Source organism: Primulina huaijiensis, chromosome 5 (genome assembly GCF_012295235.1).
Source record: "Primulina huaijiensis isolate GDHJ02 chromosome 5, ASM1229523v2, whole genome shotgun sequence".
NCBI classification, from domain to species: Eukaryota; Viridiplantae; Streptophyta; class Magnoliopsida; order Lamiales; family Gesneriaceae; genus Primulina; species Primulina huaijiensis.
In genome coordinates, this window is record NC_133310.1 from 2800475 (window position 1) to 2809047 (window position 8573).

Here is an 8573-nt window from a genome sequence, read left to right on the forward strand (position 1 = left end):
ATACATATATATATATATACATATATATATATATATATTCATTCAATTTAATGAAAAATATCATGTGCAAGAATATTGAGTTATAATAAAAATCAAGATATAGATTAACTAAATTATAAAAAAATAATTAAACATCAAATGTTATATAATCATTAATAAAAAAATTAAAATTTATTTATTAAAAATAATTATTATGTTCAATTTATATGTCAATAAAATATTATAATTATTTTATTATGTAGTGTAATAATTTTTTAAAAAATTTAATTTTAAATTTATGAAGTTTTGTGACTGAAAATCCAAAAATAAAATGAACGATGTTAATAATTTTGATTTTAAACTATTGTTAACAATTCAAAAAATTATGCTTTTAAAAAATACAAATAAAAAGAAAAATAAATGGATGAGAAAAGACTTAAAATTTTAGTGTTTGTATTGAGTATATGAGTTTGTGAGATTTTCTCAATTAAATTTACATTCAAATCTTTAGGTTGAATCAAAGACATTTTTTGACATTTTATTGTTGTATCTTAGCCTTTAATTCTTGTACATAATAAAATTTCATGGAGTTATTAAAAATCTATTGATATTTAAATACTTATAGATTTTTGTAGAGTTTTAAAAGTCAAATTTGAATACCACAACTTTTTAAAATTTTACAAAAGTTTACATTTAATACCACTAAAATTTTATAGAATATATAAAACTCTAAATTGAATACCTCTAGACTTTTAAACTCCATAAAATTTATTAAAAATATAAAACTAATACCCCCCCTAAATTTCGTGATTGTTATCCAGTAGGGTAATTACTGCTCCACGGTCCTCGCCAATTGCATTTCTTGTCACATATGAAAATCGAATGAATGACATTAGCTTTGTATCAATTGTAGAATCGTGTGTCAAAAGTTATAATTTGTAGCAATAGTGAGCATAAACTAAACCAAAGTGAACTAAATCAGCAAACCAAACTATTGGTTTGGATCGATTTTTAGTTGATTACAATTTGGATCGATTTTAAAATTAATCAAATTGAAAAATACTGGTTTGGTTCAAAGTTTAAAATACAAACCAAACCAATTTTATAAATATACTCGAACCCTTTCGTTGGCATCGATGGCCAGACGAATATTAATCTGATTCATGTGTTCAAATTTGGTACCATCTTCGAACTAATAATAAATAGAATTTTTATATTTTAAATTTAGGAAATATGTACGAATTATATGTACGGGACACAATAAGCCGTCCTGGTGACATTGTTAAGACATGGTGACTTGATAGCGATGTGTCGGGACTTTTTAATCATTTTTCCATTTATCGAAGCTTCCAAACTTTAAGTTTGAATTAATTTTTCATTTTTTTAAATTTAATTAATATTTATCTTATTTTCTGTAAATGTTGCTACTGTTTCGCCTGTGATGAACGTGAAACCCTATTCCTCGCTTTAATATGTATAATAATTATAATAATTTCCATTCAATTTGTTTGCTTGGAATTTTGAGTGTTCAATTTTCTTTTAAAATTTTATTTTTATGAATAAACAAATATTTTATTTAAACTGTACAAATACAATTATTATTTTTGTTGAAGAATAGTGATATAATTATTTACTTCAGTATAAAAAGTTATTTTTACTTTCAAAAGTACCTGTTAGCACGTAAAGAATGTTTATACATTAAATTTTAATGTAAATTTAAAGTATAATTTTTGGAAAATTAGGAGTTTGGTCGTGTAAGTTGACATGTTTTGGATTTTAGTTTTGCAACTTGTCAAAGTTTGATTTTCATTTAGTAAAATGGATTTTATTTTTGTTTTTTAGTAGTTTTTTGTCTGAAATCACTAAATCCAACAAATATTACATATTTGGCATTAATGTTCTTTTACGTGGCACGTGTGACGATAATAAAACTTATATTATATATATTAAAATCTATATACTCAAAATCTTTGTTTCCTATCATTTTGAAATATTGAATATAATTTTGGTTTATTTTTTTCCTTTATTTTTTCTTTGATGAATTTTAATGTGTGTAGCATGTGTTTTATTTGCATAATATGAGTCACGTGAGAGAGAATCAATGTTAAATAAAAAATATTCATTAGATTTAGTGATTTCAGTGAAAAAATCAAAACAAAAAAATGCAAATTACTGAATGAAAATCAAAATTTAACAATTTATAAGATTAAAATCCAAAATAAACTTAGTGCATCAAAATCCTAATTTTTTCTAGAATTTTAGTTTATCTATATCTATGTTACTAATTAATTATGAGAGACTATACTAATATTTTTGGTTATATCAGGATCCGAGGATTTGATTATTGGTAGAAAATCTTGAAGATGATAATAATCAAAATAAATTGAGGTTAGTGTTTAACACTATTTTTTTGAAAAGATTTTTGTCCCGTTAGATCTTGGTGCTTTGGTAGCTGACAATCTTCTATCAAGATATAATAACTTCACTTGTGATTACAGCCCAGTAAAACACAAATTCAATAACAAAAAAATGATATAAACTCTCGTTGTTTTTTAAGGAAGAAGAAGATCAATATGAATATGAGAATGAGGTTAAACAGAATCTGAAAAAGTGTTTAAAACAAGTTTGATTCTCCTATTTATGTTGTTTGTCTGCAGGAACATGATGTTTCAATCATGCGAGGTGTCTATTCATAAAACATGCTGAAAACTCACACACGTTCATGAAACAGGACTAGAGGTGCCCCGCGCCATGCAGCGGGCGTCCCCGAGCTCCCTGCTATGTTCGAAAAATTCTTGGACAGAAGCTGGAGAGCAGGGGCGCCCATTTTGGGCACACCCACGCTTCCATGTTCTGTCTAGAAGTTCTAGACTGAACCCGGGGCACTGGGACGCCCAAAACCATCACTTGGGGAGCAGGGACGTCCAGCGCCTCCTTTTCCCCGACAGCATTTGGAGAACTGATTTTCTTATGATGTTTTTGTTTTGAGTTTTTTTTCCTTATTTTCTTTTCTTAATTTTCATTCCTTATATATCTTCATTTATTTCATATTCGTTATTGAAATCATGAATTTCAAATGATTAGATGGAGTAAGAATTTAATATTCAAAATTGTGATTAAAAAGTGTACCAAAGTTATGCTTGAATGATGAAATGAATTGAAGCTATCAAATCCATAGATTTTAAATCAAATTGATTTCATTGATGAATTTATGAGGGTGTTTGACCTTTTTTATATATCGAGTTTATTTGAAATTCATCAGTTGCTAATACATATATATGCAATATAAGCAAATACATCCAAGATGAATGTTATTTAAAATTCGCCCTTTAAATTATTTCTAAAATCAAATCCTTTTATTTGAATTTTTCTAAAGATTTGCAACCATTTAATTCGAATTCATATGATTTCGAATAAAAAGATATTAACTCCCAAGATTTAAATCACTCACACTTGTTTAAGCATTCTGGAAAGGCAAAAACTTGTGTGAGACGGTCTTACGGGTCGTATTTTGTGAGACGGATCTCTTATTTGGGTCATCCATGAAAAAGTATTACTTTTTATGCTAAGAGTATTACTTTTTATTGTGAATATCGGTAAGATCGACCCGTCTCACAAACCTCTTCTTCTACATTTTGTTACTTATTTATTAATTGATTATGTAATAGCTTTCAAGTTTCCACGAAATTGAATCGTTTGAAACTCTTTTCATATAAATCTTTCAATCCAAATACAACCTTAAATATTAGAATATGAACCACGTCTGACTGATAGGCTCATAATAGTTTGTATTTTTATTGTCATATCTCTCATTGTTACCACTTCCAACGTGCTTAATTGACACATTTTTGTGTGATTTTATTGTAGGTGGAAGTTTTCTGCTCTTGCGATAAATATGAGCTAAAAAGGATGATTTTATATCACAATTAAAGTTGCCAATATGATCTTATTGGAAGAAGTGGAGCAAAAAAATTCAAAAGATGTTTTTGGATAAGGCGTGATCACGCCTTGTGACGATTCCTTGGCTGCCTAGTGAGATAAAGAATTTTTATAGCAAGGAAGAAATACAAGATAGAGTTTTTTTCCATAAAAAACTCTATATTCTTGGAAGATATTTTCTATGTATCTTTTAATTTTAGTGATTAGGTTATAATTTTAGATTATTGGGCTTTGATATTATTTGGACCCAATTTTTCCTTCTTTGACTTACACAACTCACGTACAAAGGTGAGAGGCGGCTGAATAATTGAATAAGAAAGAACTCTCCCAACCCACTCCAATCACCAACAACTAAAGAAGAAGAAGAAGGAAGGGGCTCAAAAGATTTTCTCTCCGATTTCTCCACAACTCTAGGCTAAGTTTTATTTCTGTTTTAAGGGTTGTTTTCACTGTTTAATTTATGACTGTAAGGTATTCGTTCTTCAATTCAATATTCTTTTTATTCCAAGTATTTGTCGATTTATGATTTAATTATATGAATATTGTATATCAATTAATCTGACAATTTAATTCGATATATGATTTTCTACTGCTAACCATAAATTCAGTGATCCGTAATTGTCATGAATGATTGGTACATGAGTAGCATAGATTAGATGTGTTGTGCTATCATAGCATATTTAATCTAAATAAATCAATAAAACTAGATCTTCCAATTGCAGCTGTCTCGGTTGTTAGATTTTAGGATTAACTGTTTTCACAAAACGAAAATGCTATTTTTAATTAATATGGAACGCTATCGTGTCCAGTTAATTATTGATAAGTTTTGACTGGATGCTGGGTTTGGTCAATTAAATTAGGAAAACACAAGGATTTTAGCGGCTATCCATATAATTCTAAGGTTAATTACTTGTAACTGCATGAATAAATAATATGTTAGCCGATGAACAGTGACATAATTGAATAGGATTTTAGCGGCTATCCCTATAATTCTAAGGTTAATTACTTGTAACTGCATGAATAAATAATATGTTAGCCGATGAACAGTGACATAATTGAATAGTGAAAATCCCCTTGAATCAGAGTTTGATAATTTAATTCTTGTTTAGATTTATTATTTTTTTATTGCTTTTTAATTTTAGTTTTAATATTTTATTTAATTCATATACAAAAATCCCCCCTTTACTTGAATTTTGCTCGAAAGAAATAAATCTCCCGTTCCCTGTGGATTCAACCCTGCTCATCATTACACTAATTTTATTTAGAGAGTAGGAATTTAAGTTTGGTGTCCCAACGACAGCACACCACTGACCATAAAAACTCATAAGCACGTGTTCACGATTTTAAATAAAGTAGCAATTATTTCTTATAAAAAGGATTATACAAATTAAATTAGTTACCAACAATGAAAGAGGGATTTTATTAAACTGTCCGTCTCTGTCTTATTTCCAAAATATATAAAATTTTCAAGGACGTACGAAGCTGCCAAAATCTAATTTCTTGTCCTAATTTACAATATTTTCCGAGTAAATCGTCATTAAGGAGTCAAATTAATTGTCTCCTAATCATTAGACAAAAATAAACCACTTTATTTTAAGGTTAATTATTCTTAAACTGTTGTCGTTAATTTGTTCAGCTTCTCAAATAATACTGGAAATTGGAATCTGCATATGTTAAATAAAAAAAATAAATATTAATGGGGAATATTTATCCATTCATACCGTATCTTTTGAATCATCAGTCATAGACTAGTTAACCTGCAAAAACTAAAATAATACTCTTTTTTTTAATTAAAATTTTAAGCAATAAAAAGGTGTATTTTAATTTATTATTATTTGGTTCGTGTCGATTTTCTTGAGTTAAATAGTATTAAGAAATGGAAATTATAAATTAAATTAATTATGATTGTTTATTATATAATTAATTCAGATATTATGTCTTGTGATGTTTTATAATTCTTCAACTATATATGAAGGTCGTAGATTTTTTTTTTTAAGATTTAAATACTTTTCACAAAATATCTTTATGTTTTAACGGTGCAAATAAAGATTATTTTATAATTTCTCTATTTACGTGCAAAAGAGATGTTTTATTTTTATTTCGAGGTTATGATGATTAGCCATCAAAACCTATATTTAGAGAGGCAATATCTGTGATATTTGATCTTAGTCAATTTTAAAAATTATTTATAATTTTATTTGACTAAAACCACATTATTGGTGTCATAATTTGTTAAGGATCGATTTAGAGTTTAGAAGGGGTGAATAAACTCGTTTTTTTCTTTGACGTTTTTGCAAATGTGCTAGAATCCTGTTAGAGATTATAGTTTATCTTGTTCGAATATATTTCCAGCAGATCACAATAACTTATGTGGAAACGATATGATGATTTGAGGTGAAAACAATAAAACAGTAGGCAGTAGACAGTAGTTGTTTCTGGAAGTTCGAAGATGAAATCTTCTACGTCTCCCATTCTTCTGTTTCCAGAAAGCATCACTAAAAGACTTTGATTTTTACAGTGCAACTCTTGTACACACTCACTTCAGTAGGACTTACCCTTCGACTACTGAAACTCTTAGTTTCACAACATAATATAATGAATATAACAAAGTTCTGGAAAAGACTCTTTTCTAGATTACAGACTCTTCTTAATAAGATGTAATAAGGTGAATAGCTTGTGAAGAGATAAAGAAACAACAGCACAAGACGATATCAGAAGATCAGATATCTGCTATAAAGAGTGTGCTGTTTTTTGTATATTGAGCTTGAAGATAAAGAGTAGTTCTTGATTGCTCAAAACAACGTTGGAATAATTGACAGAGAATGTGTTCATTGTTGATGATAAAAATGTTGTTTTCTATATTAGATTGATCCTTTAATATATAGAAACATTGAATCCAACATCTATAAACAAAATGGTTTCTTTGACTCTAAGTGAATCAGCTTTATCATCGAAAAGGGTACTACAGAAAGCTTCAGAATAACCAGTCTTTGTTTTATACCAAAACTAGTAAGGCGTGTTAAATGTCTTTGTACATCATTAAATGGTACAATTAATACTAGTACTATGTAAGGTAACAGTAACATTAAGACTTGTAATGATCAAACTAAAGACGTTAAGTTCTGCTTCTGCTTAGTCTACGTTATGCTTCTGTTTTTGCTAACCGTTAAGTTTAGCTAAGAAATACTCGATAAATACTACTTCTGTTTTAGCGATACAAGTGCTTCTGCTATTTATATTTTCCTCTGTTTTTACTATCACCACCTACTGGTTTTGAATCTCATCACCACAATTAAAGTAAGTCTAACATAATTGTTCTTGCTAGGCAAAACAATCGAAACATGATACTTAAACTGCTATACACTTTAAAATATTTGAATTGTACAATTACCACTAGCTCAATTTTTGATAAAATGTCAAGCGTTCGATCCTATACACATGATCAAAATCTTGACAACATACATACTGTTTTTTAAAAAATTTCTATTAGTTTTAAATTAAAATTTTGACAACATATAAATTACTCAACACTAGTAATATTAGTCAAATTCTCCCTAATATGTGAAATGACCTCTATTTCTCGACCGTATTTCTCGATTTTATATTGTAATTTAGTTAATATTTAAATTATTTTTATAATCATGCATTTATTTCAAACAATTATTCAATAAACACCTAGTCCAAGACTAGTATTGAGTAATTTATATCAAATAATCTTTTTTATTTCATTGCTGCGAACCAGCGAGATCTATACAAAAGAATAATTCTAAACCTTATGCAGATTTAGAGATATTATATTACTTAATAATTGCAATAGTTTCGAACATCTTATAAACTAATATTTATAAATATTCTCTAACCATCGTCGAGATACGACATTGTTTGATGATATGAGATATCAAATCGTAAGGGTGTTTAACCACTATTATATACGAGATGCCTCCCATGTATATTTTTAATAAATATGTCGATCACGTACAAATTATTTTATGAAATTTTAAAAAATAATTTACAGAATAAACATGTAATATTTTGAATTTTTAGTTAGTTTTTCACTTATTTATTATTTTGTAATAAATGTAACGCGCTTTTTAGATACCAAAAATTGATATTTGCGATGTTGGGATAAATTTTGCATGCATCTGTGTAGGGGTCGTCACAGACAACTGAGTAAATGTTTTTATCAAGTGGAACATGCTTCATCTTCTGGTCCAAATGCCAATTGTTAAACCAGTCAATAAATAATTAAATAATAAAAAAGAAAAAATAAATAATGCTGATAAATATAAAAATAATATATAATATATAAATACGTGTAATTATTCTAAAAAGCAACAGGAAAAGGTAGTCCCACACACAGGAAAAAATTGTCATGCATGTCATCATCATTTATCAATAATTGCATTGGATTTCCTTCTTTTTAAAAGGGCATCTCCAACCCTGCGTCAAAATGGCGTTTCGGCGCAAGGGGAGAAGCTCCATCCCATTCTCTCTGCGCCAAATTTGGCGCAGGGAGTTTCTTTTTTTTTTTTTTTAAATTTTTTTGTTTTTTTAATTATAATAAATATTATTTATTTAATAATATGATATTATTATTATATTAATTTAATAATTAGATATATTTGAATAATGTTTGTTTATTATTTTAATAATTA